This window comes from Lissotriton helveticus, chromosome 5_1 (assembly GCF_964261635.1).
Source record: "Lissotriton helveticus chromosome 5_1, aLisHel1.1, whole genome shotgun sequence".
Taxonomy (NCBI): Eukaryota; Metazoa; Chordata; class Amphibia; order Caudata; family Salamandridae; genus Lissotriton; species Lissotriton helveticus.
The window spans coordinates 480,048,319-480,072,990 of NC_136065.1; the positions used below are offsets into that span (position 1 = coordinate 480,048,319).

Here is a 24,672-nt window from a genome sequence, read left to right on the forward strand (position 1 = left end):
GGTAATTCCTGAATCTGGTTTGTGTTTGGCAGTCCCACAAACATTGCCCAGTGGATACTGGAGGTAGGGGTGAATTCCAGCCAACTGTTTAAGTATATCCTGGCAAAATCTCAGAAATTCACAGAAGAGGAGCTATTGGTGAAAAGAGCAACACATTGTTTGGGCTTGTTGTAACGGTTAGCGTTGAGCTCTAGATGTGGCTGGTTGACTTCAGTTTCTCCATTGCGTACTAATTTTAAGGTGCATCTGGTTCTCTTCAGATATACCTGCCAAGATGGTTAGCTTTGTAGCACTTTTCCACCATGTTAAGTGCATTCATTGCCCTGGTTTTATTCAAATTATGTCATTACTTAAAATCCATGTTTGGTCAAGAAGGTGGTATACCTCAAGGTTGCCGAAATGTCACATGACCGCAACTGTGTTGCAGATAATTACACAATACAATGATTTTCATTTGAATGATCATGTAGTCTGAGCTCAAGGCATGATGGCACATGTTTTGCCGGCATATTCCACTGTTCATTATCTGTGTTGATTGTGTTTGCTCTACCCAAGGACGCGAAGACAAGTATATCAAGATTCATGCTGAACATGATGCTTGTTCTGCTTTTATGCGCAGAACTCCACTTTGCATGGCCGCGTGCATTCAGATTACTTCAGACCAATTTATCCATGTTACCTCTTTTCCTGACTCCAGCAGTCTAAGATATCTTATACTGCTGGAGTCAGGGAAAAAGGCAACATGAGCAAGAGAACTGATGATATGCGTGAATTGCTTCATCTGTATTGCTGATTACATCTCCCGATGCTCACTGCTGTAATAGAAAGCATATTGATATTTCTTGGAAAATTCACTGTCCGTTATCTGTAGTGGCTGTGTCTGTTATTCTATTGATTTTGCAGCACGTATTGCACAACTTGTTAGCCAATGTTGCCACCCCTTCCATCTTCAACTGCATAGCAGTTCCGCTTGCGACAGTGGTTTTAGGGCACGTACAGGTACTGAAAACTTCCTACATTTGCTGAGCATGATCCGCCATTACTGTAACTTGGAAGTCTTCATACTTAAGGTGTCGCAACTTTCTCCTGTAGACATGACGCAATGGCTATATATATATATATATATATATATATATATATATCCCAATTATGGTCTCGAAATGACTCTTGCATTTTCTGATGTTTACTACAATGTATTCTTTTGAGACCTATGTACAGATGCAGTACAGATGTAGATGTAGTGAACAGACTACATATTCTCTTCCTGACTACAGCCTGAGCCAAGCACTCACTGATGCTGAGATCCAGCTTTTGTTATTTGCTCCTTCTCTCGGGATGAGCATTGATTAATCACTACCATTGGTCCAGTGTGCTGTCTTTATAGGGCTCCAGAACGTTGACATAAAACTACGGATACAAAAAGGGATCCATGCAACTCCCGCGGTTGAGCATGGTTGTACACCCTTTGGTGGGTTACTTCCATGCCTCACTTGTTTAGCTCTTTTTCCGTTACTGGCCTACTGTTCCATTCAAGCCAGGATATCATATGCAGATAATCATGGTACCTGTAGACGTGATGGGTGGGTGCCTGAACTTAAATTGACTCCTGCAACATTTTTAACGGCTTTATTGTAAAGCATGTTGTTCACCCATTATGAGGAGTTATAAAATATTCCATGGCTCTTCGAAAGACAACATTTGTAACATTCATTTAGAACTGGCCACTAATGTAAAACACAACTATACGATTGATTGATTGATTGATTGCTTTATTTCGATATGCACATATCATAAAAGCAGTACAAAAGATAAAAACAGCATGTCGAAATAAGTAAGACTGTACATATAGTGTGAGAATTAAAAGTACGTTAGGTCAGCATAAATTAGATAAAAAAGAATTAAATTGATGTGGACAGTCTTCTAAGTCTAATCAACCAAGCCCATTTTAAATACTTAGCAACAGCACAAACAATGGGAGGGGCTGTATTGGTTAAAAGAATCCGAAGTGCAACGGAGTGCTGACGAGTCCCCAGTTCTCTGCAGATGGGACCAAGCCAACGTGATCTGGGGCGACCATAGTCCGGGCATTCGAAAAGGAAATGTGGCACCGTCTCTGGCTTGTCCTGGCAAAGAGCACAGAAGCGTGATGTGGGCTGGGCTTTATTCCACCTCGAGCAGAGGTCGGCCAAGGGCAAGGTTCCTAACCGAAATTTAATATACAAGGACCTATCCATAGCAACTGATATAATGTCCATGTATGGCTCGTACAAGGCAGCGTCTTTGAACAGCAGGAAAGCTGCGGTGGTTTTGCAGTGCTGCTGACTTCTAAAGCGCTTCACACAAACCCACTCCCAGAAAAGTTTTTTTAAGGTCTTCTTTGGAGGAGCGGAGTGACTATGCCAGCAAGAGTCCAAACCTAGTTCCCCTAAGAGATGTTTTATATCCTTCAGCCATTTGATGCTACGCCAACCATCAGAGTGCATCACTTCTGCCAAGCCATTGGCATAGGATTGTAGCTCCGGGACCCTCCACAAGCGTGCCCAGAGCAGAAGGGGTCGAAGCCGAGCCTGGTCCCTTATGGCTTTACAGCCAGTGTCCATGAGCACTGGGATGGTCGGGCTGCTCGATGGAATGGCAAGGAGATCCTTGATAAATTTATTTTCGGCCTTGCTCAATGAGTCAACTTTGCCCAAGCCCCACAGTTCCGATCCATAAAGTGACGCAGGGACCGCACGTGCTTTGTAGATCTCAAGTATAGGAGCAACACAATGTTTTGTAGAGTTATTGAACTCCTTAAGAAGGGCGCCCCCCACCCTTTTGTGGGCCAATGTCATTTTATCAATGTGGGCAGTCCAGCTCATCACATCATTCAGTCGGATTCCCAGGTAATCAAATTCTGCCACTCTTTCTAGGGGTATAGAGTTCAGAATAGGAGGGCGGCCAAGTTTGCGAGGTGGATGCATGACTAGGTACTTAGTCTTGTCTATGTTGATGACAAGACCCTTGGTGGTACAGAAGTCCTGGAAGCGGTTCAGCAGTGTCTGGAGACCTTGGGGGGTTTTAGAGATGAGGAGGGTGTCGTCGGCGAACAACAGAGTTGGAATTTTTACTCCTCCCAGGATGGGAGCGTCTGATGGTTCGCCCAGTAGATGATCTACCACCCCGTTAATGTAGAGGGAGAATAAGGTAGGGGCCAAAACACAGCCCTGTCTTACTCCCCTCTCGACCCTGATCTTATCGGTCTTTTCCCCATTCAGCCCCCATCTAACCTGGGCATAGGTGTTGGTGTGCACAACTATACGGCAATCTTGTGCAACTGGAAACTATCTGGAAACTATTCGAGGCCCATAACTTCCCTCAAGTGGGTGACCTACCTTACCTTCTGTGGACTCTCTGAGGTGCACGCCATGTGCTTTGCTCACGCTCCGCTTATGGTCATATACCCGTCATCCATTTGTAGTGGGTGTTATCTTTCATCCATCAGTTTACATTTTTTTTTAAATACTATGATTTTAATTTTTTTTTTAAAGATATTGCGACTTTCATTCACTGTGTAAAGGACTGGAGAAAAGAGGAACAGCAAAAAAGAGTGAAATATGAGAGAAACAAGTGCATTGATTTATTTTAATTCCCTTGAGAAGCAAATAGCAAATAATTGTCTTGGATTTGAGGTGTTGAGTTCAATCCGTGGTTGACTCCAATATTTTGTATAGGATTACTTTTTTTAATCGACAATATACAGTAGTGAAGCTTCTTATATTTGTTTGTTTAATCTTAATAAATAAATATTTAAGTACCCAGACTACGCTTGGCATGGGAAGGTCCTCAGTGGAGCTGAAATGTAGCTCTTCAGTGTGTATACATAAAAATTGTTATTCCACTTAAAGCAAGGATTTAAATCCCTAAATCTACCCAAATCCATAAAAACCTGTCCTGTGTAGGCAAAGAGGCACATCATATACATAGGCATCTTTATACAAATAGCTCTGAATACTGTGATTTACAACAAATATGTTCATTTGCCATTAAAGCCACATTTTTCATTTGAATTACTCACCGCTTAATTTTAGGACGCCACATTATTTCATATATGTTCACCAAGACAATGGCACGACAAGAAGAGGGCTCCTGATTTCACAATAAGTAATAAATATAGTATTATTAACAAGGATTTGTGCCTTGAGCGACAATACTCCTTGCACCCATAGAATTTCCCTTCAATTTGCTTTTGCCTGTATGTTTGTTATGCATAAACAAGTTAACTTGTTGACCAGCTTTCTTTGAGCTATTTTCACATCTTGAGCAATCTCTTTTAATGTAATAGTCTATATTTATTTATTTATTTATTTATACCATTTATAGAGCGCACTAATACCAACCGGTGTCCTGGCGCTAAAGTGGTAGCTCCCTGGGATTGTACTCTTAGATCTAACTCGAGAAAAGCCAAGTTTTCAGACTTTTTCGGAATGCCAAAAGGTTGGCGCTCTGCTTCAAGGCTAAAGGAAGAGCATTCCAGGCCAGCGCTGCCCCTCTCACAAAGCTTCGGCCCCCCCAACGCACCTTCCTAATGCGGGCGATCTTAATCAGCCCCTGGTATGCTGATCTTAATTGTCTTTCCGGCGTATACCATTGGAAGAGCTGTTGGAGGAATTTTGGGCCTATTCCATGGAGCGTTTTGTATATCACTTGCTGTTTTTATTTTGGTCAGATATATTTGAACGAGTGGTGTGGCTCACTGGTTAGAGGCGGCAGACCCGGAAGCAGGAGTCGGCCCGGGACCAGGGCTCAATTCCCGACGCGGCAGGGTCGTGGACTAGGGTCAGCGGACTCGATAATTCTCGCCTCAGTGCCTACTCTAACCAGGGGTCCCACTCGGCAACTCTGGGCATTAGCTTGCCTAATCTCCACAACGGCCCCATCAACGCCGGGGATGCCTGGCTTCACCTTGGGGACTCCCAGTAGGGACCATCCCACAGGGAAAGCCAGGACGGGTTCCCCAGCGGTATACCGCGCCAGGATACTCTGGTAGTAATTGAGCGCGTTACAAAACAGCTTATAACATATAACAAACGAGGACTCAAAATGGATATTAATGCTCAACTCCAGCACTTATTAATGACAGATATTTATATCTACATATAATGATTTCACAATTTTGATTATTCTGTATGATGCCTCCCGGGGCGCAGTACAATTATCTCCAACGTCTGCTAGCAAAACGTCAATTGTTAAAGCAAAACACTCTCTTTATGAACAATAGCCGGGTTTCATTACATTTGCAGATTGATTAATCCCAAAACCACAGGCCCGTAGTACCTGCTTCCCAAAAACTATTTTGGATAAGTTGGAAATCTGCTTTGAAAGACTTCTTCTACCTGTTTAGTAGATTTCAGACTTCTTGGAGATTCACAAAGAATATTGGTAATCTGCTTGTCAATGTGTACGTATGCTCGAGGCTTGCAAAATGTACATTTCTGGGTCATACTTTTGCAGGCAATTAATAAAGAAATATGAATTTGCACATGTACACCTTAATCCACTCTCCATAAGGTATATGTATGTTCCTTCCGTTTTTACAGGCTTGATAGGTGCTTTTTCCTGCCTTATGCAGGAGTACATTTCCAAGGTGGGAAACTCCAACAAATATTTGTGAATCCCCACATATGTCTTAATGGATGTTTGCTGTATTTTGCAGGTCCGCAAACCTTCTCTTCATTATCTCCCCCTGAGTCTCTCGAACTTCTTGCCCGCCCCTAACGATAAATTTAAGTTGGGAGAATTTACGATCATAACATTTTGGAAGTCCTAATTTTGTGAATGAGAATGTGAAGCTTATCACAAATAGCTCTTTTTCCAGGCATGGGTAACACTTTAAAGTGCTTGTGAATCTGGCCCTCCGAGACTCTCACGTGCAAATGCTGAGTTTATTCTGGTATGGTAGCCGTACTGGAATTCACGTGCTTTAGGAATGTTTTGCAGCCAGAGAGGTACTAGCCCGTGGCTTCATTTCAAAATCTTAAATGTTGGATCCTCGTTTTTAAATAAATAGGCTATAACTTTCTGATATATATATATGTCACCATTTTGTAACCTGCTTTGAGGCACAGCGCTCCTAACCCCTGTATCCTGCTTTTGCAATCGGATTTCACTGCCACTGCTCGCGGAACCCGCTCCGCGGGTCCCGCTTCGTTTTTGGGGGCTTACCTTGGAAAAAACAGCACCTGAGGGACAGCGTTTCCTCTTGGAGGTAGGGACTGTGGGAACGCTTGCAGGGCTGCGAGCGAGTGCGGGCGCAGGACTCCAAGTCCCAGGAGCGCCCGCCAGACCCAATTGGAAGCACCTGGGCCGCTCTCCCTGCACGCTCCGCCCCACCTTTCCCCATCATCACCGTTAAAACCTTCACAACGCTGGATACATGCTGTGTCACCATTTTGTAACCTGCTTTGAGGCACAGCGCTCCTAACCCCTGTATCCTGCTTTTGCAATCGGATTTCACTGCCACTGCTCGCGGAACCCGCTCCGCGGGTCCCGCTTCGTTTTTGGGGGCTTACCTTGGAAAAAACAGCACCTGAGGGACAGCGTTTCCTCTTGGAGGTAGGGACTGTGGGAACGCGTGCAGGGCTGCGAGCGAGTGCGGGCGCAGGACTCCAAGTCCCAGGAGCGCCCGCCAGACCCAATTGGAAGCACCTGGGCCGCTCTCCCTGCACGCTCCGCCCCTCTCACAAGCACTAAACATAAACAAGAGACAAGACCCGCTGCGCGGGAGCGACCGGGAGAAGCCCGGGACAAGGGCGGGCCCGTTTTAGCCCGAGCAAGACCGGACCGGGCCACCCCTCTTGGCCGTGCGGTCCCACTATCTGCTGTTAGGTACTTGTATTTTATCCTTACTCCTGACTAGGTTTTTTTTTTCCCTCTTTTATGAACAATGTCTGCACGCGAAACTCGATACAGGGCAAAAAATGCCAAAAAGGGCACAGGAACTTTGGATGATTTTATAACGAGGACCAACACAAGTATTGACATTGAGATTAATAAACTCCAGCATAGAGTGTCCTTGGAGCTGGAGGCAGCCAGAAGACTATCTACAGATTTAGGCTTGGGTAAAAAATCATCCCTAGGCAGCATTGCCTTAGTTAAAACTCCTGAACGCCTTGTTGCTATGAATTCCCTTGTTATATCGGCTGAAGTTCATTCTGTTCCTGAAGAAACACTACCATCCGTCGATGTTACACTTGACCTTACCCTAGAAACACCTAAAAAGATTCCACTTGAAACACTACCCAATGCGGACACACCGTTGAAGGATAACGAAAATAAAGATAATGATGATCCTAAAAATAGTATTATGTGTGCCACTAAGGCAACTGTACCACAAAAGAGAAAACGTCAGTTTAAGTCAGCGTACGTTAGGAAAAAAGCCAAAGTGGCAAAAAGCCAGTGTCTAACTGCATGGTCTAACCCACAGGGAGGTACAAAAGGTCTGTTTCATCAGCCCCTATCCACTACAGAGCTGTCTAAAAAAGATAATGTGATCGAAACTATGAATGCAGTCAATGTTGTTAATGCTGATGTGCATCATGCTCCAATGGTGGAGAAGATAGGTACACCCCTGGTGGACTTGGAGGGTGGAAAGGAGGATTTTGTTAAAACTGTATGGGAGACGTTAAAGAAACTTTTAAAGCCCCTTGAAGTTAGGTTATCCGGTATTGAAAACCAACTCCTTGAGGTAGAGAAAAGTATTATTACCCTGTCTAGTATAAGCTTAACCTCGTGTGGCAATAAGCCACAGTGTTCTGATGTAGATTCTAGTAGCCTACATGTCCCCATCTGCTCTGTATCCTCTAAAACGGATGTTAATCAAACGACTACGAAGAGCGTTTTAAAAACAGTTGACCACAACGTGCGCTCTGTTTATACCTTTTCTGCTACCCCCCTGGTTCCGCCAAAAGGTAAAAATGTAAATAACTCGATTGGTAAGGGTTCTGTACCAGCAGTGAACAATGGAACATCGAGTACTGAAAATATGTGTCCTCCTGTACCCATTGTTTCCAACCCTCCTGTACATGTTGCCCCCACCCCAAGTGTGACCTCGTCAAACAAAAACACGAAAAAGATTGTACATAACCATTACACATCCCACACTAGCAAAATCCCAAGGGGAGGATATATAGATCTTCCACCGGACGCAAGTCCCTTTGTAATTGTATTAACTGGGGTTCCTGAGCTAGATAATCAAGATGAGGAAACTTTTCTGTCCCTGAAAAACAAGGTAATATATTGGCTAAATGAGAACAAGCCTATTCCAAACAATATAAAAAGTAAAATCCTCATGGTAAGAAGGGTACCGTGGATCGGTCCTATAAACAAAACCATAATGGGCGATTGTATTGTTGTTTCATTTGAGGGCTCTCTTACTGCCCAACATATATGTACACGAACCACATATGCAGGTACATCCCCCATTGAAGCAAGACCTTTAACATTCTTTTATCCACCCTTGCGGCATATGAATAATGGAGGAAACTGGACCATGGTTAATTACCATTCTATGCCCGGCACCAAACTGAGCAGACATGGCACTATCAATGCGTGGAATGGAATTTCCACCTATAATAGGTTTAGCCCTCTGGATGGAGTTGATTGACTCCCAATCCAGATAAATTGTCCCACTAACTCACAAGTTATTGATCATCTAGCTGGTGCTGAGGGCACTTTTACTAAATCTGTTAACTTTAAAACAATGATTGCAGTTGGAGAGGGGGGAAAGGACTGCCATATTAAAAAGGGAGTCTTTGATAAGCAGCATATAATTGAAGCAAGTATGAGGAACTCTAGGCAAAAATCAGGAGGTTCGGCTAATGGAGTTCCCAACGGTGTAGCGGGCCTGCCATCTGGCTCAGTCACACATTATGTAGACTCGCCATCAAAAGACTCAATGATAGGACTAGAGTCTTTTGCAAATCCAACTTGCATAGATAAAGGGGTAAAACCATCTTTGCTTATAACCTCTTGGAATATAGCAGGGGTAAACAAAAATTTGAGGGACCCGGAATGGGCGGAATACATAGATTCTTGTGATTTCTGCCTTTTACAAGAAACCTGGGCAATAGACATACCCCACAGGATAGGATATAAAACCTTTGGTATCGGGGCTGCATAGTCGAGTAGGGGTAGACCTTCGGGGGGCCTCATCATATGGGTCAAAGTTACGTTGAAGATTGAGATCAAAATTATTGAAACAGGCTCATTGGACATCTTGGCTCTGAAAATCACAAATGCAAAAAAGGAAGAATGTTATCTAATTAATGTCTATAATAGACCTTCCCTGCACTCTAAAAATTCCCCCACTATTGAATTCCTGGATAATTTCTTAAAAAGGGTGGTTGGTGAGGCTCCAGTAATCATGGGCGGAGATATTAACTGTAACTTCGAACCCGCCCTGGGACTTGTGGATATCCTTGAGGAGGAAGACTATGCAAATAACATTCCTCAGCTTGAGAGTACAAACTTTGTCAACTGTTCTGCATTGGTCTTACAATTGGTAAGACTAACGGTCGATCACAACTTTAGGGCATGCAATGGCCGTTTTCCCTCCGACCTTTTAAAACGCCCCACCTTCGTAAGGTCCGATACCACAAGTAATTTGGATTTTATATTTGTTTCATTGAGTATTTGGCATTATATGTTGGATTTTGTGGTGTCCAATAGGGGTGAAAGTGATCACTACCCATTGGAATTGTTGGTTGATGGTATTTTGTTCAGTGAACCCCCTCTTTTACCATTAATTGAGGTTCCTAATTCGAATTCATGTGATGTGTTTCATGTCAGTAACCATAGGCGTGTGCTGAAATGGTGTCATGTACTGGAACATGAAAATGCACTGGCAAATGTATACTCAATCTTTGACTCAATTTTTGGGTCTTTAGATGACTATTCTTTTTCATCCAACTGTTATGATAAATTTATTGAACTCCACCATACACTTTTTGAAAAAATAAAAATATGTTTGACAAAAATGCCAAAGAAAAAACAACAAAATGCGAGGATGGGGTGTCATGGTAAATTATGGTATGATCGCTCATGCAGAGCAGCTAAGAGGGAATTATTGTTAGCAATAAAAACCAAATCGAAGGATGATGTTAAAGCAGCCAGGGAAACCTATAAGTCTACCCAAAATATCTCAAAAAGGACATGGGAGGAATCGATTTGGGCAGAGATGCTGGCCGCAGCTAAAGTGAAAGACAATGTTGGGTTTTGGAGGTTAGTGGCCAATGGGTCTCATGCAGGTAGAGTTGTGAAGGATGTTTTTTTAGATGAGTTGACTTGGGTAAACCACTTTACATCTCTCTACAAACAATATGATAACGGGTCCGATGTCACTCCCTGGTCCCCTCCACCAATCGAGTGTATGAATTTCACAATTGACGAGACAGAAAGGGCAATTGCTGATTTAAAAAGTAGCAAAGCCCCTGGTCCCGATAAAATACCGGGTGATCTGTACAAACATGAGGTCGAAGTTTGGGCTCCATACATAAATCATTTATTTAATGCTCTGTCTAGCAAATGTCAATTCCCAGATAGTTGGCGTGCTGCGGAGGTTGTCCTAATATTTAAAAAGGGCAGTAGGTTTGTTCCGTCGAACTATAGACCGATTAGTCTGATGGACATCCTGCAAAAACTTTACTCCAAACACCTACTGTTTCGGATTAATGATTGGCTTGAGGAAAAAGCTATACTTACCAAATTACAAGCTGGTTTTAGGGGTAAGATCAGTACCATAGACCAGGTTTTAGATTCTGTTGCATATACTGGAAGTATGTGCACATCAGGAAGGGTCGCCTGTATGTCGCCTTCGTGGATCTGAGGGCGGCGTTTGACCTTGTTCCTCGTAACCGGCTCTGGAGGTTACTTAGTGAAGCTGGTCTTCCTGGATGTCTCCTGGCCCAAATAGTCCACCTACATGATGGGAATCACGCCAATATTAGGTGGGGACCGAACGGGGAACTGACACGCGATATCCCCATAGAGCGCGGTGTACGCCAAGGATGCGTTCTGGCTCCCACCTTATTTTCGCTTTTTGTTAATGACATCCCTGACTATTTGAACAGCTGTGCTAGCGATTCCCCAAAACTTAATGGAGAGATGGTGCCTGCGTTACTCTTCGCGGACGATACCATCTTGATATCGCAAACTAAGAAGGGTCTCCAGGCCCTCCTGAATTCCTTTAGCACATACTGTATGAAGAAGGGCCTAGAGATAAATGTTAAGAAAACTAAATGTATGGCTTTAAATCCCCCCAAGCCTGATAGAGGGACCTTAAGTTTAGACGGCCAGGTCCTGGAAACAGTGGATAATTTTTCCTATCTGGGGGTAGAGTTAGACTCAAACCTAACCTGGAAAGATCAAATTGAGAAAAGTAAGATGTCCTACGCCCATAATGTTAGACCAATTATCAGTAAATTAAATACTTGCTCAAGTAAAAGCATTACACCTGCACTTGAGCTATTCAAATTCAAAACTCAGTCTGCTGCCCTTTATGGGGCTGAGATATGGGGGCCATGGTCAAAGGACAGCTTCTATGGACTGGATAATAGATTCATGAGATCAATCGTAAGGGTCCCCATAAGTACACCTTTGATACCACTCCAAATGGATCTGAATTTTAGAAGAACTGATAATCATATAATTTTAAGACCACTAATGTTCTGGGTAAGACTATGGTCTATTCCCGAATTGATTGACTATAGGAAAGGACTCCAGGAGATATTGGGTCTTGACTCTATGCACTCCATTGTATGGCTCAAGCATATTAAAAAATGGTTCCTTATCTTGGGCTTACCACAGTTCTGGGAATACCCGGAAGGGTTACCGTCTAATGCAAAACCTATGTTGAAACAAGCATTTTGGTCCTTTATCTCCATTCGCCTAGCAAATGGTAATAGTATTGGTTCCCTTACCAAAAACTTTCTAAACTTCAAGGAAGAGCCCCTTTTTGAGGCTTTTTTGGACGAGATTGAGCCCCCGCTCGCGAAGTCTCTATTCTTGAAGTTTAGGTATGGGAATCTTATGACAAGCTGTAATGTTGAACGCTGGTCCAAGAGAAATGGTGATGGTGTTGATCCTACACAGGGGAAGTGTGCAATGTGTTCAGGCTCTTATATGGAAGATGAGAGCCACATCCTTTTTTTCTGCCAAGCGTATGATAAAGCAAGAAAAAAGTGGATCAAACCCCTGTGTAATACCCTAGGAATAAGAACATGTTCCCAGGCCTATAGGATTGTAAAGACTAATACCCTACAAATTGTTGTATTTAGTATTAGTAGATTTCTCCTCTCAGTGTATTTTGCTAGAAGGAAGGTTGGTCAACCATTATGAGAAGTTAAACCATGTACATACTTTGCCAACCAAATGGTGTATAACTTCGTTTCTCGTTATCAAAATGTAAATGGTGACAAAATGTATTCCCTTTGTATACATGTATATCTATTTTGTACTGAATATGGTTTTAGCATCCTTTAAAAAAAAATAAGGACATATTTTAAATTGTATTACGTAACATATGTGTTGTATGATATGTTGTATGTTTTATATGCATCTTTTATGGCTGAAACAGTCGAAATAAGGATCAATTGAATTGAATTGAAAAAAAAAAAAAAATATATATATATATATATATATATAGTTAAGCTTGATACACATTTGAAATAAACTGAAGCAGTTCACAGATCACTAGTGTACACCTGCCATGTTCTAGATCATGTTTGGTTATTAGAGCATTCTGTGTAACACAAGTTGATTAAATATGTATGGTGCAGATATATGGGAGTTACATGCAATCCATGGATATGGTAAATACATAGGATGCAGAAATATGTGATTGCAAGACTTGCACTTCTGCTGGTAAATTAGTAAATATTGTTTAGATTGTCTTGGAGGTCTTCACCACTTCGATGTGGTGATTGTGCTGGTATGGATTTAGTTTGGTTGTTGTGCAGCTGGGTGATGAACTGGGAAAATGCATTCCCCCACACCACATTACCCATATCCCTGCGCGTGAAAAGTTGGTTTGTGCTTTATTACATCTTTAAGCCCTTTCTTGTCTCTGTTCTTACAAGATTGATATGTCACCACACAAAGCCAAATGAATAAAGCCTTTTTCCTTTGTTCTCTCATCTTCTGCTTCGCTCTGCAGGCCCCTGTGTAACAGGGCTGGGTCCAAGAAGGCTACCTCCCACAACTATCTGTTTTCACATAGTATAACATTTGTCTAAGCCTTGATTGAACTAGAGCCATTAAAACTGATCTATCTCCAAATTATCCTTGGTAGGTGCACAGCGCCAGTTGCAATAGGGCTTGTTGATACCACGTACCTTTGCTGTGGTTAGTGGGACAGAAGTTCCATTGAGCTGACTTCTCGCCCCTCAGAGGTTCGCTTGCTTGTTTTCCTGCTTCGCTTCAACCCAGTTTGGGGAAGGCATTTGTTGCCATTGGCAGTTACCTCTGGGTCCTGCTTACGTGTTTATACGCGTTGCTCTTCTGTCTGCTGCACCAGTTTCTCCTGGATATGAGGCTTGTCTCTTTCATGAGGCAGTTACTGCTTGGGCTATTTTCATGCAAGGGTGACAATGTCTCCCTCTGATCACCTTATTGGTGCATCAGACAGAGCAAGCACCCGGTGTTCACGTTGCCTTTTCACTATCCTCAAGATCCATCGTTCTCAGCAGTGTACAGGAGGGCTTTATATCTTTTTCTTTGGTGGGAAAGGAAGGGCTTACCATGTTTCCATTTGTGCGATTTCTTTGGCATCTGTTTGGATTGTGGTTTTTCATGCACTCTGAATGGCTGCTTTTTCCGGACCTGCTGATTGGTCTGTGTTTGTGTATATATATTTTGACATTCTGGTGCTGCTTTTGTGTTCAGTGGGAATGGAGTACAGAAAGTGTAGCAGATGACAATAAGATGTTGCCTCGGCTCTGTCCAACTCTCAGGGACCAGGATCTCAATCAGTCTATCACTGAAGCCCTAAAGTACTCCCAGGGTTTTGGCTGAGAGGGGAGAAGAACAGATTTCCTTTGCCCTCTTCGTCTGTGGCTTAATTCACTGCTGTCTCCTCCTTCGGTCCATTTCTGGCTTTCTGCAAAATACCTTGGGGTTGAGGAGGTGGATTTTGTGGCCTTTCCTATGGCAAAGTCTTTGTCATTCCCCAACACTGACTGGAGCACATCAACGGCAGTCCAGGCTATGTTTCTCTTCCTGTCTGTGTCCTGGCATTTGGAATGAGGTTGTTATATTCTGCAGGCGTGTAAAGACTACATCAGATGCCTGGGTAGTGGAAGCCATAAGGATGGCATTCTAATTCTCCAGAAAAGGACTCTGGTTTGTTCATCATGTTCATGGTCCTAATGTATTTAGGTGACTAAAGGTTGACCACCAGACTCAAACCTTTTGATCAGTTGATCAGGATAGTTCACTTCAAGGTTGGCACTCTTCAAAAGGTATGTCATTTATTTTCTTCCTACGAGTTCCTGAGGATCAGACTGCATACCCTGGTTCATCTTTCCCATCAGATGTTCCTCCCGCTCTGTGGGTTGTCTTTTTTTGTAATTGGCCTAATGGTGTCCACAAGAGTCTTTATGAATGTGCTGGCATTAGTAATGGCTGCATTCACAAGCCAGCTATCCATATTCACATATATCTGAAAGATTCAATCAATCAATCATGCCATTTGTATAGCGCACTACTCACCCGGGAGGGTCTCAAGGCGCTTGGGGGGAGGGGTATGCTACTGCTCGAACAGCCAGGTCTTGAGTTGTTTCCTGAAGGCGAGATGGTCCTGGGTCAGCCGAAGGTGGATGGGGAGGGAGTTCCAAGTCTTGGCAGCCAGGTAAGAGAAGGATCTTCCTCCGGCGGTGGCTCTTCGGATGCGTGGTACGGCTGCGAGGGCGAGGCTGGTGGACCGTAGCTGGCGGGTGGGCTTGTAGAAGGTCAGGCGGTCGTTGAGGTACTTGGGGCCCAGGTCGTGGAGAGACTTGTGTGCGTGGGTGAAGAGCCGTAACGTGATCCTCTTGTCGACGGGGATCCAGTGCATGTTCCTCAGGTGGCTGGAGATGTGGCTGCGTCGGGGGACATCCAGGATGAGTCGGGCGGAGGCGTTCTGGATGCGCTGGAGTCTTTTCTGTAGCTTGGCTGTGGTTCCGGCGTAGAGGGCGTTTCCGTAGTCCAGTCGGTTGGTGACGAGTGCCTGGGTGACAGTCTTCCTGGTCTCGGTCGGGATCCAGCGGAAGATCTTGCGAAGCATACGCAGGGTGTTGAAGCACGATGAGGAGACGGCGTTGACTTGTCTGGTCATCGAGAGGGAGGGGTCCAGGATGAAGCCCAGGTTGCGTGCGTGGTCGGTTGGCTTGGGTGCGGTGCCCAGGGCTGGGGGCCACCAGGAGTCGTCCCAGGCGGAGGGCGAAGATCCCAGGATGAGGACTTCCGTCTTGTCCGAGTTCAGTTTCAGGCGGCTGTCCTTCATCCACTCGGCGACGTCTTTCATCCCTTCGTGTAGGCAGGTTCTGGCGGTGTCGGGGTCTCTGGTGAGGGAGAGGATCAGCTGGGTGTCGTCGGCGTAAGAGATGATGTTGAGGTTGTGCTGGCGTGCGATGGCTGCGAGAGGTTTCATGTAGATGTTGAAGAGGGTGGGGCTGAGTGAAGATCCTTGCGGGACGCCGCAGATGACTTCGGTGGCCTCGGAGCGAAACGGGGGGAGGCGGACTCTTTGTGTTCTTCCGGCGAGGAACGAGATGATCCACTCCAGTGCCTTCTCTTGGATACCGATGTTGCTGAGGCGCTGGACTAGGGTGCGGTGGCAGACCGTGTCGAACGCAGCGGAGAGGTCCAGGAGGATGAGGGCCACTGTTTCCCCCTTGTCGAGCAGGGTCCGGATGTCGTTGGTGGCTGCGATGAGGGCGGTCTCGGTGCTGTGGTTGGCTCTGAAGCCGGACTGCGAGGGGTCGAGGGATCCGTTCGTCTTGAGGAAGGCGGTCAGCTGTCTGTTGACGATCTTCTAGATGACTTTAGCAGGAAAAGGGAGGAGCGAGATGGGGCGGAAGTTTTTGAGATCGGTGGGGTCCGCTGTAGGTTTCTTCAGGAGGGCGCTGATCTCGGCGTGCTTCCAGCTCTCCGGGAAGGTGGCGGTGTTGAAGGGGGCGTTGATGATGTTCCGGAGTTGGGGTGCGATGGTGGAGTCGGACTTGTTGAAGACGTGGTGTGGGCAGGGGTCGGTCGGTGATCCGGAGTGGATGGTGTTCATCGTGCGGGCTGTGTCTTCGGTGGTCACCGTGGTCCAGGTGCGAAGGGTGGTGGTGGGGGGCGTTGGTTCGACGGTTGGGTGCGTGGGTGGGGCGCTGAAGCTGTTGTGGATGTCAGCGATCTTGCGGTGGAAGAACGAGGCGAGGGAGTCGCAGAGGTCTTGTGACGGAGTGATGTCGTTGGTGCCGGTGCTGGGGTTGGAGAACTCCTTGACGATAGTGAAGAGCTCTTTGCTGTCGTGGGCGTTGTTGTCCAGTCGTTCCTTCAGGGATTTCTTCTTGGTGGTGCAGATGAGCTGGTGGTGCTTGCTGGTAGCGTGTTTGAGGGCGGTCATGTTGTCGGTGGTCCGGTCGAGGAGCCAGGCTTTCTCGAGGGTGCAGCAGGTCTTCTTGGAGTCCTTGAGGTCGTCGGTGAACCAGGATGCCTTCTTGCTTCTGGGTCTGCTGGGAGGGTTCTTTAGTGGCGCGAGGTCGTCGGCGCAGGCGGTCAGCCACTGTGTGAAGTTGCGGGCTGCTTCGTTGGGGTCCGTTGTGTTGGCGGGTGGGCTCTGGCTGAGGGAGGTGGTGAGCTGGTCTGCGGTGATCTTGCTCCAATTCCTGTGAGGTACCTGTTGCGGGTGGTGGTGGGTCGTGGATCTTTTGAAGCTGAAGTGGACGCACCTGTGGTCGGTCCAGTGGAGTCCGGTGGCGTGGCTGAAGGTGATGTACTTGCTGGAAGAGAAGACGGGATCAAGCGTGTGGCATGCTGCTTCTTCAGACAGGGTGGCCGGGGGCACAGAAATAATTAGTCCGAATCTGTTTGCTACTCTACTACTGGTCGTATTGCTTGCCACCCTTTCAATGTTGGGAATTCATAGGGGTGCATTTCCATACTTATCTGGGGCTGGCTTTCTGTATGAATTTAGGGCATCCAAAGTGACCACACGTCGAGTCCATGGCTCAACGAGTCTGCTTCGTGAAGACAATAGCTTTGGGTGCATGGGTACATGGGGAGCTCTGAGCGGTGGCTTAAAGCCCACTCACTGCCTTTGTATATTTCGCTCCTCAAATTGCTTTGCTGGTCTCTGGACTTGTCATGTGAGGCCTTCTGCATGTTTCAGATTCTATTGTCTTGCCAGCATCAAGGTCCCCCAGTCTTCTATGTCATTCGATTTTGGGATCCCTCAACCTGTTACACTGAGACACTTTTGTTGATGATAGAGGCTATCTGCGAATTGATGCAGTAGTTGCTTCTTCACACAACCTTTCACAAGTTGTTCCCTCCCTCACACCTCTGAGGCCTTCATGATTGATGATAGTAAGTTAAGTCGGGGGTAATATTGGGAACATTGTGGAGTAGGGTCAATACCTGGGCTCATAGCAGGGCCTGTCATTCAGTTGGAGAAAGTTGGCTAGACCCTTACCTGGTGGTGATTGTACAGGCACATGGTCACGATCACTATGATGTAGCAAAGGCCTCCTCTCTCCTGTTCAGGTTCTGAAGGACTCTATTGACTCCTTCAGTTTGAGAATTATGGCAGTTAAAACCCTGATATTCTGTACACTGGAATGCTAATACTGCCACCGCTATTGAAATGTCATGCCGGATCTCGTGAAACCGCGAGGTCACGTGGTCTCAGAGGAAGACTCACTTAGTTTGGGACCCCTTAATGCAGCTGCCATTGTATCTAATGAAAGAGGACCCACCATCTTGAATCAGGCAGGTGAACTTTCCAAACGAGAGTCAAGCTTGGCATGTACCATGCGACCCTCCTGCAATGCCGCCATGGTGTCTTGTGTGTCCCCAGAGACCTGAACAGTCCGAGGGTGAAGGTGAGAGTTATAGCATACTTCTTGACCAGCACCATATTTACCATCGGCCCCAGTAACCAGTCCCCTATGCCTTACACTCTTAATAAAATTGCACTTTTGCTTATATGCATATGACAACCTCAAAAGGTAAGCAGTCCCTGGCAGACTAACCCTTTTTAGGTCTCGCTCGAGACCTATTGTCGTTGAGTTGCCTCTCAAGGGAGACAGACCGGGGCACGGGCAGATTGTGGTTTGTGGACGCGCTTACGCAGGCCGGCCGGAGACACACACACACACGCGCGCGCATACACAAACAGACAGACACACACAGACAGACGCGCAGACAGACGCGCGCACACACACACACAGTCACACAGACACACATACACCGCCCCCCACACTATGCCCCACTTACCGCATCAGCGGCCTCAGCCGCCACTCCTGACTTCTGCTGCCACCGCTCCCGCCTCACGACAGCCGTCAGCGTGCACTTCCCGAAACCGGACGTTCGGGAGCGTGCACGCTCACGGCTTGTTGAAGCACCTCCTGGCGCCTCAAACCCAGGGCGCAGCGTGCGCGCCACGAGGAATGATGGAGGATGTAGTCTCCAGCAACAAAGGTGGGCTGGTGTGTGTGCGGCCTTGCAGCGGTCTGACGGCGGTCTCCTGTGCCCCCAACAGCAACAGGTAGGGAGACAAGTAGGGCAATGCAGCAAACGTTACGGGCTCCAATTGTAGTAATAATCAGCGGTTTGAAGCACTCGATAAACACTGCAGGACAAATCAATACAACACCAACATTAAGTAGCACCCCATCCAATAAACTGACTCTCAAAAGGTCTTAGAAGCTCTAACCGAAGTATGGGGCAAAAAGGACAAGTTACTGATGTCGGAATTAAGTGTGGTCTTTGTGCCAAGAGATGCTTGTTTTTTTTACCAACCATTACAGAAAAATACCGGCCACTCATACTTAATTATCCTTTTTTTAGTTTAAATTTTGCTATTTTTTTAACCGTAATAGAAGTTTCCATCGATCTTATTTTTAGTTGTATGCTGACAGCGTGACTTGGGTCTCATCTTATTATTTTCGTTATACTTATCATAAACATTGTTTTTGGTTAGCCTGTTTGCCTCTTGAAATGCCAGCCTAGACCGACATGCCAGAGGTGCCCTGTATCCATAGACAATAGCTCACTGTATAAGCAGCTGCCTTCTAGGCACTGTGTGAGCGCACGCTAGAACAGCTAGCAGCCTCTCGATCCAAATACGCAAGCGCGATGTTTAAATATATCCTTGATAACACGTATCCTTTGCACGTTCGTGCGTATCTGTGTGCGTGCTACCGGCCACTATATAATAGTGCCAGCCCCGCGAGTCTCTACGGGGATGCATGGTGTCTTTATGCTTCAGCCTGTCACAGTACCTGGGGTCGTACACTGTATATAACAGTGGGTGTTGCCCTTAAGCATTGCACGGGCTGTGGCCCTGTCGCATGTCTTACTATACCAGCCTGTCCCTGTGCCTGGAATCACACTGTTAGTGTACCAGAGCGCCACCCCTTAACATTGCTTTTGGGACTAGGTAAAGTCTCTTACTATTCCAGCCCTTGTACTGTGATTGGACCTGTACTCTGCCAGTGTGACCGTGCCTTCTTAACCTGTGAGTGCCCTCTGTTTGTTCTACTGCTTTCTCCCTGGCACCGTGGCTGAATCTGTACAGTGTCTGTCTCCCCTGCTCAGAGAGCTGGGCCAGTCTCTGGTAACTGTGTCCAAGCTCACAGGACGTCTGCTTTGTCTCCCCAACACCCAGTCCAATTGTATTGAGATCGTTTTAAAAATAAACAAGGATTAAAAATGCAATAGGTCTCGCCTTTCATTAAGTTAAAGCCATTTGCTTTGCTATACAATACCATTAGCAAAGCAAATGGCTTTAACTTAATCAAAGGCGAGACCTATTGCATTTTCAATGCTTGTTTATAATGGCCTTCACATCTCCTAACTGTTGTCCAATTGGTATTCACACAAAGGAAGACTTTTATACATTATATCTTGGCAGATCCCTGACCCTCTTCTCTCCCACCCATGCCTGCGTGGGTCCATAAGACCTGAGAATGGACGACCCTATGCGATAGCCATCAAGGCAGACCGGAACATAACGAGAACACCATAAAAGGAACTGCAGAGGTGATCAAGGCTCAACACTGGGCATGAGGCACCCTCCTGTAAAGACTTCGCTGCTTTCTTTATCCAAAAAACTGACAAAATAAAAAGCGATCTCCTCATGGACGCAAGCCTCTACTCCAAACCCCAATGCCTAGCACCCACTGAACCAAAAAACAATGCTACATGGTCAACCTTCGGCACATACTCGGAAGAAGAAATTGGCAAACTGCTCAGCACCCTGAAACCTTCCAATCACCTCACGGACCCCCTCCCTGACTCCGCAGTAAAAGACTTTACCCCTTTGCTTCTCCCTCTCTGGACTAAAATTATCAACAGCTCTCTCCAACAAGGAAGCATACCGGACTCCCTCAAAGTTGGTCAGGTCACACCTCTACTAAAAAAACCTACAGCCGACCCCTCTGATCTCAACAATTACCGTCCCATCACCAATATTCCTACTCTCGCCAAACTGTTGGAAAAATGCGCACAACTACAATTGACTAAACACATTGAGCAATTTGATCTCCTCAACACCCACCAGTCAGGCTTCCGAGCAGGACACAGCACAGAAACTGCCATGACCCACATAATTGACGACGCACTTCAAATGCTAGACCAAAACGACACCTGCCTCCTCATCCTACTAGATCTCTCTTCAGCATTCGACACCGTTAAACATGAGAATCTACTAGAACTACTAAACACAAGAATGGGTTTATCTGGAACTGTCCTCAAGTGGTTCACTTCCTTTCTTCACAACAGGTCGCAGAAATTCAAGAGCAACAACCTGATGTCCTCGCCAATACCTGTAACGCTAGGCGTCCCCCAAGGATCCTCTCTATCCCCAACTTTGTTCAACCTAGTCATGGAACCTCTCACCTCCCTGCTACATGCATCCAACGTAAACTTTCACATGTACGCCGATGACACTCAGCTATATCTCAAGCTACAATCCCCCAAAGACATCTTGCGTCTGAACTCAACGATCAGAAGCACCCAATCTTGGTTGGCTGATAACCACCTCAAACTCAACGCTATGAAGACTGAGTTCCTTCTGATCTCACCTCCCACGAAAATATCTACCACACAAACATGGCTTAAGCACCTAACAGCACTCAATGTCCAACCGACCATAGTGGATTCAGCAAAATCCTTAGGCATAACACTTGACACCAACCTCAACATGCAGCAACATATCAGCAAGGCAACAAAGGGAGCGAACTTCCAGATCAATACTCTGAGGAAACTTAAACCCTACCTCCCAGCCAAAGACTTCCAAACAGCAGTACAAGCGCTAGTCATCCCACGTATTGAATACGGCAGCACCGCCCTCTGCGGACTCCCCCTAACTACTACCGCACCACTAAGAGCTTCTCTGAATGCTGCAGCGAGACTCATCACTGGGTCAAAAAAGCACTCCCATATTACCCCCGACTTGAAATCCCTGAACTGGCTGCCTTTTGAAGCCAGAATACATCTGAAAATCGCCTGCATGACACACAAGGCGGTACACCTAAACTCACCCGGCTACCTCGCTCAGAAACTGACAATCTCTGGGGGTATTAGAAACACGAGAGGCACAAAGAATCTTCTGCTGAAACCTCGAAGATTCAGGAAGGAAAAAACATACAAGCGCTCCTTCTCAGGATTGGCGCCTAGGATTTGGAACTCACTCCCTCCCGAAACCAGGCTTATCTCCTCCACTACACTATTTAAAAAGGAAGTAAAAGCTATCCTCATGGCTAAATACACTTGATCTACTATCTCGAACTCTGTTAACACCCTGCACCGATCTGTACTACATGTTTGACCCATTTACTTATTTGTATGAGCTGTCTTATTACTCTCGTGATGGGCTTTGTAGCCACCTATTTGTACTGTATGATCTAGTGATTTATTGTTTGACTAGGTTCCCTCATGTACCCCTATATGTAAAGCGCTCTGATATCTGTGAAGATCTTGTTCGCGCTATATAAAACTTTGAAAATAAATAAATAAAAATAAGGCTGTCCGCATACTACAAAATATATTTTCTTGCACTTGTTCTGAGTAGAAGGAAGGTGTGGAATATGCTAGACATCACTAAGGCGTTGCAGATCCATCTTTCCAGTTGTCAGTCCTTTCCCTTATGTGACACTTTGCCAACACGCCGTCTTACTTCAGGGGCAGACGATTTCCGCTTCAATACTCATTTGCTGGAATAAATCCACAGTCCTGCTTGCATTTGTGGCAGCTGAACTCTTTGGCCTGGGTTGTTGCAAGGCAAATCAGTGCATGGATTGGCTGTGTCTAGTGGGCGTACGTTGGTGTGCCTAGTTTGAATATTTGTGGGGCCATTACATGGGCTACTCCTTCTCAATGCTGGCTAAGGTGAAAGCCAAGGGTTCCCTTGATTTTTGTACCTGTATGCCTTTGGCAGTGCTCCCTGGGTGAATCTTACTGTTAAATGCTTCTTGAATAGGTACATTTGTAGCAACCACTGGGAATTTGGTCTATTCTTTTTAAGACCTCAGCATGTCTCATTGATTTTGTACATACCGAGGTGAGGGGTTTGATGAAGCAATTGCCATTTCTTACCAGTAATCGTCATCATTCCTTGAAGATGGTTAGTCTGGTGGGAGTTTGACCGTCGGGCCCAGCTCCAGGAATTTTCATCTGGGCAGGCCCAGGGTGCCTTTGGGTGAGCCACAGCAGGCCCAATTGTTGGTCCTTCTGGAGGTAGCCTACAAGTCTTAGATTACATCATATCTACTTCCAAACAGGCACCACAATACAAACAGCATATTCTCTGTATATAAAGAGGGTAGAGTAGTGGTAAATTGAGCTACGGTTCATTTTAGGATTTAGGGGTGGGTAGGGGTACACAGATGTAAGCATTTTTTGTGTTGTAGTCTTAGTTTGCTTTATCAAATTAGTTAGACAAACACCGAATACCAATGATTTGTGAGTTTGAAGCGTTTGATTGGAAACAATATCCGTGTTAACATGGAGGGAAGTTGTCTTCTCACAGACACAGGCGGATGCTTCTCGTACCACCAGACAGCCTCCTGAATGGAATGACGCTTAGACAGAACTGCTCGAATTGAGATTGAAAATCCCAATTCTCCACACTGCAGTCCTCGTGTCCTTCGCACAGGAGTTTGGGGATGCCATTTCATGTGGAACTGTTAAAACTGCAGTTCCACCATCTCAAACAACTTAGTAAGAGGAGTAAGAAAGATAAGCAAGAGTAGGTTAACATAACAGAAATCTTCCATTAATGGTGGCAAAGTGGAGACTCAAAAAGTGAAGAAGTAGAGAAGAAAATCCTTGAGATCAAATGTTGAGGGTCCAAAAGAAGTGAGTGAACCCAGAGTTACAGTGGTCTACCTCCAAAGAGCTCCTATACCAGGATGTGTAGTATGCTATTTAATCATAATTTTAAGATAAGGCCCATCAACAAGATACCACCTTTCATCCCAGACGGAATGAAAGCTGGTTGCGGGTAGTGTAGTACACAGCCATCTGATTCATGGTAGCTCTCTCTGGGTTAATATCCCATTTAGTCTATTAGTGCAACTACACAAGACACTTTGCAGTGATGCTGACTGTGGGGTAGAGCTTCAGCAACTCATCAACACGAGCAAGAGGCCTGCAACTGGCTCGCAGGTCAGCCTACATCAACTTTAAGGGCTTTGTTCCTTTCACAAGAGTTGGTTTACACTTAATGCAAGAGCTCTAACCCTTTGTCCCTAAGCAGGAGCTAGGCTCCTTCTTCTAAATTCGAGCAACCACCCCAATATACAATTACGTACCCATGGGGACCAGTGATAAGGCATTGAATCATCTGTGCATTTCCACAAATCTAAGTCAAAACAAGCTGATTAATACATGTCCTACTTATGACGGTATGTTGAACGTTTTATTGATTAACTCCAACTTTCCTTTTGTAATTCACATTTGACTGCTGTGTCCCAGAGCAGCTTAGTTCTGCTTATTCCTACACTGGTTATAGTTTAGAATAGAATGCTCAGAGGTGTAAACAGGCCTCTGCAGCCTTTCGATGCGGGAGGAAGACCCTCTAGGGGGAACCTTAACCCTTCGCTGGTCCCTAGTCAGCCCAAGACCAATGAATGTCTGTGAGAATGGGCAGCTCTGGGGCCGCTCATCACATTCTGCAAGGGGACTTGATCTTTTTAGGTTACACCATTGGAAATAATCTGGCTCCATCAGGGTCCAGGTGATCCCACCACACCAATCTGCCGACCCCACTATGGTCTTAAGAAAAGTGCACTGCATTCTCAAGACCACCAATAGTTGTGGAAAACGTTACAGTATTCGGCTATGATATTAAACTTGAATTAAACGTAAAAAAGCCTCACCTACAAGAGCCTTCATCTCTGGCTGCTGTCAGTGGCGTAGCCAGTACATCATTGGCCCTAATGCAAG

The 24,672-nt window shown here is 45.7% G+C and overlaps 1 protein-coding gene across 10 annotated transcripts in view; it reads left to right on the plus strand.

Annotated features, from left to right (window-relative positions):
* The window catches only part of KAZN (kazrin, periplakin interacting protein), a 970,648-nt gene that overhangs the window by 877,505 nt on the left and 68,471 nt on the right, over positions 1-24,672 (plus strand). The gene's annotated exons all lie outside the window — the stretch shown is intronic.